Source organism: Silene latifolia, chromosome 9 (genome assembly GCF_048544455.1).
Source record: "Silene latifolia isolate original U9 population chromosome 9, ASM4854445v1, whole genome shotgun sequence".
Lineage (NCBI taxonomy): Eukaryota > Viridiplantae > Streptophyta > Magnoliopsida > Caryophyllales > Caryophyllaceae > Silene > Silene latifolia.
The window spans coordinates 167709080-167723055 of record NC_133534.1 but is presented as its reverse complement, the minus strand read 5'-3'; the positions used below and the strand labels follow the sequence as shown (position 1 = coordinate 167723055).

Sequence of the window (13976 nt, the reverse complement as noted above, 5' to 3'; positions counted from 1 at the left end):
TGAAATGAAGGGAGTGATGCATGAGCTTCATAAAAGTCTTGATAAATCTGATTCTTCTTTTTATCTCGATATAAGACATTACTCCGATATTACCCGGCCAACGGCCGGGCGTGAAATCTAGTATATATATATTATAGGATCAAGGGAGTCCATCCTTGTTAAATGAGTCCTGCGTCCAAATCTAAGCCGTCAGATCAAATAGATCTAATGATCAAGATTTCACGCGTCTCATTAAGGATAAGATTGTCATTTTGTATGTAAAGGCTAATTAGTCCTGCTGCTCCCTGTCATTCTTTAGCCTGACTTTCTCTTTCTTCTTTTCTTTTTCAATTTTATCCCGTGAACAACAAGTTCATTGTCCCTTAACCAACTTCGTCATCGTTCAATTAAATGTTCAGCTTCAATCTGTTCGTCATCGCTCAACCAACTTCGTCATCTTGATTTTACTTTGTAGATTTTCGAGCTTCTTTACAGTTTTTTGGATCAATTAATGAGGAATCGCCAAACCCTAACTTCATCGTGTTTAACAATTCAGCAATTTCTTTTGCGATCTGTTTTATTATCTTTTTGATTTGCGATATATGCCTATAATTCTACTCAGGTAATCTTCAATCTCGTCGATCTATGAATATTTAATTTTATGTCTTACTTCAAATTTGTTTGTCCTAATTTGTCTCAATCATCTTCGATTTTTGTGGTCATATTTGTTTTAAAAAAACGATTTTATTCCATTCCAAAGTATTTGATGATATTAACTGTGTTATTTGATTTTTAATTCAACTGTGCTTAATTCTTAGCTATTTTCTTGTGATTCAGTCTAATTTAAAGTTTCAATTCAAGTGTGCTTTATTCATCGTTCTGCTTGTTCGATTGATTCCAACAGAAGATCAAGAAAACAACGTTTCAAGGAAGAACGGTAGAAAATGATCGATTTATCACAAAATCAAATGAAATAAGGTGTGAAATTGCAGGTTTTTTGATCAATTCGTGTTTTATTTCAATAAATCTATAAAATTATGTGATCTGCGATTATAATTTTGTTCACTTGCCTTGCATTCAATGATTTGTAAGTGTTGTCGACTTCATTATTGCAGTTTATATTTCTCTCGGCATTTTAATTTTGCTATTGGATAAGTGGAATTGTGTTCACATGATGGAATGACCATGACTATGTTACTATGATGGTATAAGTGTGTTATTATAACAATGTGAGTGTGAGTGTGTAACTTGTGACAATAATGGTTTAACTGTGTTACATTAATGGTTTAACTGTGCTACAATGACAGTTTTTTACAATCAATAATGGCTTACTCTTGTTATAATGACAGTTTAATTGTGTTATGATGATGATGATGTAACTGTGTTACATTTTGGTTTAGTTGTGTTACAATCAATAATTGTTTCCAGAATTTTTGTTATTTCGTATCTTTATAGTCAATTGACGATTTGAAGCTATGTTAATCATTGATGTAATTTTTGATTCTCGATTGTAGTGGTTTTTTCTTTGTTTTAAGTTGATGCTTGATTTCAACTTCATACTCTGCACCATGTATTGACATTGTTTTTCCTCAGATTTAATTTGTTTGGCATCCACCTTTGAAGTGCAGATGTTGTTTTAGTTTTACCATGTCTATTTTTTTGGGTGCAAATAACAAGTAGCACGTCGTTGGTGATCTGTGTTTATTCAAGGTTTAATCTATTTGATTCTTTGTTGTTATGCCGGAGTTTACTTCTGCTGTTTCTGAGAATCCTGGGGTCCTGTAATAGATCCGCTACTGTCAGCCTTATATATCTATGATATCTAGAATCATGTTGAACCTAAAGATCATCTTCTATGATCATGTGGCAGAGGTAATTAGCGACAGAGGATAGGCTTCTTGTAGAGTATGAAAGACAAATAGCAGCTGGTGAACTCCTGGACGGCAACCTTTGTCAGGTATGCAGTGATGAAGAAATTATAGATACAAATGCTGTTATTTCCGTATCATAGACGTAATGTTCATCTTTATTTGTCAAGTTCAGAAGTGCTAGTTCTTAGTGTTTTTTGTTAATACTCCTTTTGTCAATCATCTCTTTTCTGTATCATTCGTAATGCAAACACAGTGATCAGTGGTTCACTCACCTATGAACACACCAAACACTCACAACACAACTCTTTAATACCACTAATTATTATAAGAAGTAACACTAATTATTCTTTATCACAGCACAAGTTTTCTTTAGAGTAACACTAGTTATTATAAGAAGTAACACTAATTATTCTTTATCGTAACACTAGTTATTATAAGAAGTATCACTTGTTGTTTTGTTGGGTAACACTGCTTATTTTAAAAAGTAACACTGGTTATTCTTTCTCGTAACACTAGTTATTATAAGAAGTAACACTAGTTGTTTGGTTGGGTAACACTGTTTATTTTAAAAAGTAACACTAGTTATTCTTTATGTAACACTAGTTTTTATAAGAAGTAACACTAGTTGTTTTTTTGGGTAACACTTATTTTAAAAAGTAACACTCGCTATTCTTTATTGTAACACTAGTTATTATAAGATGTCACACTAGTTGTTTTATTGGATAACACTGCTTATTTTAAAAAGTAACACTAGTTATTCTTTATCGTAACACTAGTTATTATAAGAAGTAACACTGATTGTTTCGTTAGGTAACACTAGTTATTCTCAAGAGTAACACTACGTATTTTAAAAAGTAACACTACTTATTTTAAAAAGTAACACTAGTTATTCTTTGGAGCAACACTAAGTAATTTTGTCATTTACTAGAGTTCTCTTGTTGAGTTACTATGATTTCGATATAAAATTCAATTCTAGGTTAATTTTTTCGATTGAGTTGGCTCATGACTTAAATTTTACCCTTAAGTCATTAAGTTTTGTCATTGTACGGAGTATATGTTAGTGATCCTATATTGTTGACATCACTGATGGTTGTCAATTGAGTTAGGGCTATTTGTTGTTACTATCCTGCTGGAGTAGCTACCTAATTACCTGATTTTGACAATGACACTTTCGTGTGTTACAATCAATAATGGTTTTAATCAGTTTAATTGGGATGAGGGGCTAACAAAGAGGTTAGCATTCTATTAACTTATTTTTTTCTAGTCAATATTTCTTACTTTTAATTATTTTCAACTGGACAGTGATTCAATGTGATGGGATAATTGAGTAAGAGGAAAGCGAGAATAGTATGCGTACTGGTATTACAGTGTTTTTTTTTTTAATTTCAGTTTGAATTTTTTTTCTATTATCGCAGTCAGTAATGGTGTAACCAGGCCAAAGCTTGGTGTTTGGACCATGGTACACCACTGATCACTCTGCAACTCTACTTAATGATGAGGAAGCAACCTAAAAGCGATGTCTAGCCTTTTTCAACAACACTGCAATGTTGTGCAGGAAATGGACAAAATTGACGCCTATAAACAAATCAAGCGGGAGAGCAAAGAGCTAACTTCACATATAAAGAGAAGCGTCTTTGTAAGCTACAGTGCCTGAAGTTAGAGACATGTTGTTACATGGCAACTTGCTAATGATAACCAATGTGATTATATGCAGGGTAAGTAAAGATGGTGTCTGCCGCAAGAGACCTGCCATATTGACTACAATATGATTTTAATTTTTAGCCTTTGATGTGCAATCCTATGTTCTAGATATTAGATTTTCGTCTCAAATCCCCTTAAAAGGAGATGTAGTATATGATAAGAGTCAAGTTTTTGTCCTCGGTTGATCCAATCTTTACACAAACAATAATTAACATTTTAAAGGCTATTAGCTCAATTGGAAGAGCGGTGTGAAAATTTTGCACAAAGATATGGGTTCGAGTCCCATATAGCCTAACTAATTTGAAAATCGGAGACGCAAGCAATGCAATAGCATAAGGATGAGCAAAGCGGCAATCATCATCATATACTCGAGCATGCAAAACTAAGGATGATGAGCAATCCGGTTACACTATTTTTCTATCTCATAACCCTAGTTATTTTATAAAGTAACATTAGTTTTTTTTATGTAGTAACAATAATTTTATGATAAAGTAACACTAACTATTTTATTTTATAAAGTAACAGTATAAATAACAAAGAATTAGGCTATGTGGGACTCGAACCCACATCTTTGTACTAGATTGTACATTGCTCTACCGTTGAGCTAATAGCCTTAAACAAATACTTAGTATGTTAGCTTCTTAAATTTGAAGCAAGACCGGTGTTTTTTTGACAGTCAGATACTTTTTAAATAGCAATCCAATTTACATACGCATGTTACACCATCACCATACTACGATAAGCAATTAACACAATCACATTGCAAAATTTTCAAACCAAGACAGTCAGATAACATTGCAAAAAGATCAACACATAGCAATAGCAAACCTGGCAGCAGCAGTGGAGACATTGGATAGCCCGAGATTCCTCAAAGCCCTAACACTAGTCCTACCATCAGTATAAACAGTTGCAGCATCAGGCATATTACCCATAGCCCGGCCTGCAATTCAATATATGCTACCGATGATATGTGTTACAATTAGAACTATTATATGTTACAATAAGCGCTAATATGTGTTACAGTAATAGTTATACGTCATATCATTATAGTCAACAAAGATGATAATTGTGTTACAATAACCACAAATAAGTGTTACAATAATAGCTAATTTGTGTTACAATATCAAAAAATGTGTTACCAACACCACTTATTACAATAACAATAACAGTAAAATATATGTTATAATACGAGCTAATTTGTGTTGCAATAACCACAAATAACTGTCCACAACTCAACATTAACAGAATGATGAAATCGACTTTATATACCATAAATCATTGACATATACAGAAATCAAATGAAAAATTTTAAGGATTAAGACCGTTAAAAAGAACACACAGACAAATAACAAATATCTTCGGGATCGAGCATAAAGTGAAAGGTGAAAATCAATTAAAAAGGTAAAAAATGAATAGAATCCTACCTTGATTGGATAAGTGAACGATGAATTGGTAGCAATGCATATTTTTGTCAAGCTTCTTGATTTACACAGACAATTAACAAATATTACTCGAAGTAACACTAATTATTCAATGCAATAACATTCATTATTCAGTAAAGTAGCATCAAGTAATCCCTAATTACATAAACGAGATCTCTGAAAATAATTCAATCATTCATCACCTTCAGTAAAGTAGCATCAAGTAATCCTTAATAACATTAATTATTCAATCATTCATCTCCTTCAATTGAATAAAGAGATCGAGACATACTTTATCTAAAATAATTCATCACAAATGCAAATACACATGATATATGAAAGATTTACCATATTTTGATTTTGTTCCGAAAACACCTGTGGTTGTTCATCAAATCTTAATCTTCATCATTGATCGATTAAATAAAAGTTGTTGATTTGATTAAAACCAACGGAATTATTAGTTTTTCCTTCCAGTTTTTTTTTATTTTTCAAGGGTTCTTTGATTTAGGGATTTTTTTCAAAGAGAGGGAGAGGGCGATAGAGCTGAGACACGGAAATGAAGAAAAAAGGAGACTGGTTTGGTCTTGCTATTTTTATTAAGTTGTATACGTGACACAATCTGAGCACTCCATCCTACAGATCCTATGGTCCTTATTTGGACTCAAGACTCATCTAAGGGAGTGGACTCACCGGATCCCCTCTCTCTCTCTCTCTCTATATATATATATATATATATATATATATATATATATATATATATATATATATAGGGTCGGGGTGATCCAGGTGTAACCATCGATATAATGAGAACAGTGAACTTCCACAAACCTTAGATCTAAAACAAATGAACGACCTGACATCATACCACATCTTTTGTCCAATTCTCCGTCATTTACTCATTTAACCAAATTACTCTTTCTCTCTCCCCAGGTCACCAATATTCTGCTGCTTTCTTCATCCATGGCGACGTAAATCGGACCATCTTTCACCAGTCATCAAAATTCGACGAGGTTTGTTTAATTTCTCTATTAATTTCCCTATTAATTTTCCTGATTTCCGACTTTATGTGTTTCGAATTTGTTAATTCGAGTTTGTATTCATATAATTGGGGTACGAAATTGAAATTAGGGTTGGGGAAAATTGAAAAATTACCCCAGTTGTTTCGAATTTGTTGATTCGATCATGCCAATTTTCTTTGATTGATTTTGCTTTTAACCTAAGTTGATGATATGTAGTAAATTAGGGTTCATAAACAATAAAATCCAAAAAAAAGTCTTTATTCCATCGTTGTATGTAAATATTAGTTCTCGTTCTATCTTATTATGTTTATTATGTTCAAGTTCAAAGTTACATTATTTGACCTTCAAAGACAAATTGGGGATAATAACATGGGATCGAGGGAGTACATGTTCAGTCTGATTTTAGGGTGTCCAGCTACCTGCACACGTTGTTTTCAAAAAGTACTCTTGGAATTTGCCAAAACCTGAAGTTCTTCTCATCATGTGGGGCCAAGTATTAAATTTGTCATCTTTTGTGTTCAAGGTATCCTGTTGATCTTTCAAAGCGGGCTAAGATCCACTCAGTTTTGGATTTGCATCACTTAAATCTACATCGTGGTGCAAGTAATCTGTCTTTATTATCTTGTTTAATTATGTCTTTCTCCTGTTATACAGTGACCTATGTTTTAAATACTGTACTTGCTCCAGTATTTAGCCGACCCATGTAAATCCTCAAGCTGCTGCAGAAGGTGAAAATATATTGAAATCATCCTTGTCAAAATTAGAAACAATATGGCTCAAAGGGAGTGGAACGTTCTTGTTGGCTAGTTATCAGCCATCTATAGTAGCCCTTAGCCTTGTCTGTGAGATACGCAATTGGAGGTGAGCACTTTTTCATCATCAGTTTTTACAAGTTTTTAGTTTCTTGATCCTTATTCTCATCTTTTTCGGAATACTACCCACTAGTAGTGAGGCTCTACCTTTGAATTCATGTATGATATAACACTCCTATGAATCCTGTCTCCTATCAACACTTATAAAATTAGGAAACGATTAAGAAAATCTTTACTCAACATTGAGCCGAATTCGTTGGTCCTCGAAAAATTGGCACTGAAAAGAATCACGATCTCTTGCTGGGAGACAGATAATTTGGCAATTGCTGAATTTCATGCCCGAGTCAGGGGCCTCATTTGCCCCCACCCCCTCCGTCCGATACAAGATCGTAAAATTTGTCAAGTTTTATAGAGATCACATCTTTTTGAAGGCGATGATTGATTTAACACCTTCAGACGACCTCGATCTTCAAGAAAAGGTACACTATTTTTAATTTTTAATCAAGCCATTTTTTTTCTCTCCAACGGTTTTATTTTACCAATCTACATCCCAAGTTTTGCAATGTTCTTGTTTATGGTATACCTAAGATATTGAATGAGCCAACAAATAATACTATCATCAGTTGTAAATTGTAACTAGCATCATACTATTGTCCTGCAGGCACTTGTCACAATTAATAGTCTACTGCAACTTAAATCAACTGGGCCTTCAGTAGTCAAAGAATTATGTGGATTAGACAAGGCATTGGTGAGCATGAGGCGCCAACCAATCTTATTTACGTGACCTCGACATGGTTTAATTCTTTGATTCTTCTTCATCAGTGTTGACAGCCCGGCCATATGTGTATGCGATATAAATGTAACATATCTGCCCGACTTTTAAAACATTTGAAAGGACTATTAAAATTGTGATGAAATTACTTGTCATAGATTGAATGACCTCTTATACCTTTATAACCGTTATACTCTAGAGCATTTATAAAGAACTATTTACATTCATTGAGAAAAGCAGCAATAGGTCTCTCACCTTGTTCCTTAGTAGAGAAGTGAGGGAACTTTTCAGTTTATAATATCATCATGAAATCATTGCTATTTTTACATTATGAATATTTACGTTTTACTTATTTTGAAAGTCAATTAGCTCAAATGAAAGAGCATTGTGCAATGCACAAGATGTGGGTTTGACTCCCATATTGGCTATGAATACCAAATCTTTCTTTTACTCTATGAATGAAAAATAGTGTAATCGGTAATCCCATTTAATTCAAGTATGACATGTATGGTAATAGTTTTAGTATATATGCTAGTCTTGAAATGCTTGTATTAAACTTTTGGAAACTACAAAGCTATTACACTGGCTCATTGCAATTGTTGTTGCTCGCTTGAGTCCGATCATGGTCTGCGCGCCATTGCCCGAATGTGTTGATATCCTCCTAAATAATTGTGTTGTATTGCTTGCATCATAACACGTTACTATCATCGTATTTGTGATTTAATAGCCTATATGGGACTCGAACCCATATCTCTGTGCAAAATTTGCACATTGCTCTACCATTGAGCTAATAGACTTTAAAATACGCTAAAAAAATACGAGTATGAAATAACGGTCATATTATATGATTATGGCCGCCTAAATAACCGACACAAGTACATTGAAATGTTTCTCACATATTAGTAACACATGTAATAGATACACTAAAATGCCTTGAAAGGCCGGTAAATACATGAAATCTCCTCCACATATCCTCCATAGCCATTTCCCTTATTTCATACACATGGAACCTTATTTCATGCACATATAATCTTATTTCATGCACATATAAAATTAATTTTCTTAATCTGATGCAACTGGAAAAACTTTTTAATGCACATAGAACCTTATTTCATGCATATAGAACCTTATTTCATGCACATACAACCTTATTTCATGCACATACAACCTTATTTCATGCCCATTTAACACTTATTCCATGCACATAGAACTTTATTTCATGCACATATAATCTTATTTCATGCGCGTATAAAATTAATGTCCTTAATTAACCAACATTATTAGTATTTTAATATAACCAACTTATGCAATTTAAGAACGTTTTAATGAACATAGAACCTTATTTCATGCACATAGAACCTTATTTCATGCATATATAATCTTATTTAACCAAGGACCAACCTACTACCTACTCATACTCACAGTCACTAAGGACCACGCTCATGTCATAACCAAGTCATTGAATATAATCCTTAATCCACACCTTCCATACCCCTCCATTTCATTTCTCCCTCAACCCTCACTTCTTTACCTTCTCCCACTAGCCACTGCAGTCCAATTTCTCAATCTACCCCACTAAATAAGCTCACTTTCTCGGCCTTGCTTGGTCAATGACCACATACCAAATCTTGACTAATGATAAGGATTTGAAGAGGGTCAAGAAAATAAGATTTTGTGGTTGACAAGATCTAGGTATGGTTGATCATGGTGGTATCTTGTAAAATGGTAGACTATCGCAAGTTTAGGTATGAGTGAGGAAAGAAAGTGGAATTAGTGAAAGGACTAGAGTTGAGAACATGGGAAGGATGGACAAACCAACAACTCATAATATTGCCTATAAACCAGGTTATATACATTAATCGACTCCCAATATAATGTAACTATGCAAATACTACCTCCTGCATTGATTTATATGCTTAAAAAAAGGATACACCAGTATATAAATTCTCATTACAGGATATTGGAAAGTATAAATTGAGGTGAATGCACATACAACTTCTTATCATGCACCTAAAGACAAAAAGACAGATGAGCAAAAAGACATCCTAAGGGGGGTCAGAGTGAACCCTTTCAAGGGGATGGCCGGCTGAAACTAGAACGATGTACCTAAATAACTTTTTAATGCACATATAACTTCTTATCATGCACCTAAAGACAAAAAGACATCCTAAAAGGGGAAGAGTGAACCTTTTTAAAGAGACTATGTAATATACGCTCGTGAAATGGTGATAATGAAACTCTCAAACTTAATTTTTAATAGTTCTTGAATTTACTCGAATACTCGACACCTCGAATCTTAAGAAATTGATTTGAGACGGTTCTCCTAAATGGTTTAACGAAATGCAGTGGCGATCATGCAGTTTTGTATATGTGTGAGAAGGAAGGTACTATTTGGTAGAATAACCAAGCAGTTCTAAACTTCACGATGTCACACAAACATAGTTGTAGATTGATAGGCTGATATCGTAATATAAAATTTAAAATCCAGACTAGTTCATATATGAACAGACTCTAGATACATGAATTGAGCATAGGTACAAATTGTCGACCACCTTCGCTCAAATGCTCAGTTCCTTTATAGACACTTGATGCCTTAGCAGAATATTCCAAACCATAAATTGTCATCTCAAATTCTAACCCGTTCATACTAATAATACAACACAAAATTAGGTTTAGGATTCTAAATAAAGAAATCAACACAAATGATTTATTTCATGCTATTCTAGTTCCTACCTATACCTACCATCAGTTCATTCAAGTATAATGTCATAAGTGTTATATGTAGTGCAAAAACTCTTCAATTATAGGAACTGGCAAAAACTCCTAGTCTTGTACATAGGGAAGTCTATCCTACAAACTATTAGTTTAATTGTTGTAAAGAAAGATCGAATGAGCAACACAAGTTGATGAAAATCTTGATTTATGCGCTAATCTTCGTAAAAAATTGCATACATGAACAAATAACAAAACAATAGGCTACGATCGTCATTAATTACATAAAATCATGAATTCGTATCCTATTCTAAGTAATCTTAAAGACAAAGTAAATCTCGCTAAATTTACATAAAATTAAAAATGTATCAGAAAGTAACAATCAATTATCTTAAATTAGGGAAAATAATAGAAAATTGGGTCAAAAGCACAATACAGCCAAATAAACTAAAAGTATGAACAAATTAGGGAAAGAATGGACTATAATTGTTATTAATTTGATAAGAATATTACCTAAATTTGCCGGATTAATCCTTAGTTATGGCGATTGAAGAGAATTTGAGAAGCAAAATTGCCGGTTGTCAGATCTTTGATGAATTAGTTCGGCTGGACATTGAAAAGCAAATTTGAGAAACGTTGAAAATGTGAAGATCGAAGAGAGAGAGAAAGAATGATAATCGATGTGATAGAAAAAAACAGTGAGATTGAGAAATTTGTAAAATGACAGGGGTAATAAGGTTTGGGGCGTTGAGAAGTTTGGGGAGTTAGATAAGTTAATCTCAACCCTTCAATTCATTGAGATCCAACGGCTCTGAGTGGTTCTCATGGTTCTCATTATGTAGGTGGTTCTCACTGGATCCCAAATCTATATATATATATATATATATATATATATATATACATACGCATGAACATGTTAATATCATAAATTAAGTAATTTACATGAATGGATGTTATATGAAGTAGAAATATCATGTTTAGTGATATCTGGAATATGTGACCCCAAAACCATGTTTAATTGTAGTAATTTAATGGTAAGAGTGATATATTTTTTTTATGAAGGGTGTGGTGTCACGGCTAGGACCGTGGGGGTGTAGGGTTGTGGTGGCCGTGGGTGGAGTCACCGTGGTTAGCTGGTCTTAGGCCAGTCTAGTCAACCACACGTTTTCTTTGCAGGGACATTATTTAAAAACCTTATGCCTAAATTCCTAAGCAGAAGCTTATGAGAAATCTACACCTACACCCACTAACATGTCTCAAGAGGAGATTGATCGCCTGATTGCCATGAATGAAGCTTTGACTGCTGCATTGAAGTCAAAGGGGTCAGCTCAGGATCCAGCTAAAGTGAGTGCTTCTATTGCGAGGCACAAACCGACGAAATATGACGGATTAGGTGAACCATCTTTACTGGGAGATTGGCACATGAAGTTTGACAACCTTTTTGAGTTGCTAAAGTGTCATGCGGAGTGACAAGTAGATCAGTCTGCTTACTATTTGAGAGGGAAAGCTGGCTTGTGGTCGACCCGTAACAAGGAGGCCATAAGAGAAGCTAGTGAGAGGAATAACTCTCTTTATATGAAGTGGTTAGGATTTAAAAAGGTTATGAGAGTTGTATTTGTTCCAGAGCATATCAGGAGCAAGATGAGAACAAAATTTGATTCCTTTAAGATGGCCGATGAGATGGCAGTGGAGACCTACTATAACAGGTTTATGGAGTTGTTGGAGTATGTGGCTGACTTGAATTTTAGTGAAGAAATATTGCCACTAAGATTTAAGAAGGGGTTAACGACAACTATCAAGAAGAGGCTGGTAGCTGGTCAGCCAAGTAGCATGGATGATGTCTATCAGCGAGCTGGGCATGCTGAGAGGATTGCAAATATGTTGAAAGAGGAGAAAAAGGAGAAGGGTGAGAAAAGAAAGGGTGATGCCGCGGGTGAAGGAGGAAGCAAAAAGCAAAATGTCAATCAATTTCGAAACTTTTTCTCGAACAGTGCGCCGGTAGGGACCTATAACCGTGGCAGTGGAGGCCGTTCCGGACCGAGTGGAACATGTGGGTTGGCTTGTTTTCGATGTGGAAGGATGGGTAATAAGAAGGCGGATTGCAGAGTTAATTTGTATAATCAAGGAGGAGGATATGGAAATGGAAATGAAGGTAGAGGTTACCGTACCCCTACATCAGGCTATGAGAATAATCAAAAGTCAGGAGGTTGGAGCAATCAGAAGTATTTTAACAATTATTCTAATTAGAACCGCTTCAACAACAACCAAGGCAATTAGAGTGGAAATTTTCAAAATATAATGAACAGTGGAAATCAGTAGAATGGGTCAGCATCGGCTAGCCAGGGAGGAGCTAAGAGTAGTCGGAAATTATTTATGATGGGGAAAGAAGCTGCAGAGGAGGATGCTCATGTTGTCACGGGTACCTTTCTTGTTAATTTTGAGCCTACCTTTATTTTATTTGATTCGGGGGCTACCCACTCTTTTATTTCAAGTGAGCATGCTAGAGCTTTAAAATTAGAGTATTTGATGAGATAAAAGACTTAGTTGACATAACTTCGGGGGATTCTATACCTTGTAATCGTGTTTATAAAGATGTGTCTGTCAAGATTGGGGAAGTTGTCTTTCTTACCAACTTAATTGAGTTTCCCTTGGGAGGATTTGAGGTAATCTTAGGGATAGATTGGTTGGGTAAATATAAAGCTTTTATAGACTGTCATCAAAAGAAAGTCACCTTAATTGGACCCGAGGGAGTAAAAGTGTCTTATAAGGGATTTATAGTTAAACCTAAAATGAAACTTATCTCAACAATTACCTTAAAATCTTGTTTGAGGAAGGGAGGACAATTGTTTTTATGCCACGTGAGGGACACAAGGGAAGAGACGCCAGGGGCGGCGGGTATAGCCATGGTAGGGGACTTTTAGCACGTGTTTCTAGAGGATATTTCAGGGTTACCAACTATAAGGGATATTGATTTTGGCATTGACTTTAAACCGGGACTGGGACCTATTTCTAAGGAACCTTATAGGATGGGACTTAAGGAGTTGGAAGAGCTTAAAAGCAACTGGAGGAGTTGTTGGATAAGGGCTATATGAGGCCAAGTATGTCACCTTGGGGAGTACCTGTGTTATTTGTTAAGAAGAATGATGGGAGTATGAGATTGTGTATTGATTATAGGGAGTTAAATATTGTTACCATAAAGAATCGACACCCTTTGCCTCGAATCGATGATTTGTTTGACCAGTTGAGTGGGGCCGGAATATTTTCTAAAATTGATTTGAGGTCGGGATACCACCAGTTGAGAATTAAGGAAGAAGATATTCCTAAGACTGCATTCAGGACTAGAGACGGACACTATGAGTTTGTTTTTATGCCATTTGGATTGACTAATGCACCGACAGTCTTCATGGACTTAACGAACCGCATGTTTAGTCCTTATTCGGATCAGTTCGTAGTTGTCTTTATCGATGATGTCCTAGTGTATTCTAAGGATAAGGAGGAACATGAGAAATATTTGAGGATTGTGCTGCAGACCTTGAGGGAGAATAATCTTTATGCTAAGCTGAGTAAGTGTGAGTTTTGGTTGGAGAAAGTTGCCTTTCTTGGGCATGTGGTGTCTAAGGAGGGAGTGTCAGTGGATCCAAGTAAGATTGAAGCTATTTCTAAGTGGGAGAGACCGAATAATATGGGTG

At 34.9% G+C, this 13976-nt stretch overlaps 1 long non-coding RNA gene across 4 annotated transcripts; it reads left to right on the top strand.

Annotated features, from left to right (window-relative positions):
• Nucleotides 1-149: 149 nt before the first annotated feature.
• Nucleotides 150-3817, top strand: LOC141600189 (uncharacterized). Of its 4 annotated transcripts, none has more exons than XR_012524244.1 (6): nucleotides 150-601; nucleotides 884-957; nucleotides 1850-1936; nucleotides 3266-3309; nucleotides 3406-3486; nucleotides 3565-3727. It is a non-coding gene; the product is annotated as an uncharacterized LOC141600189 (long non-coding RNA). The 4 variants fall into 4 exon arrangements; XR_012524241.1 differs by lacking the exon at nucleotides 3266-3309 and adding an exon at nucleotides 3153-3209; XR_012524243.1 differs by lacking the exon at nucleotides 3266-3309 and having other exon boundaries at nucleotides 3565-3817.
• The last annotated feature ends 10159 nt before the right edge of the window (nucleotides 3818-13976 follow it).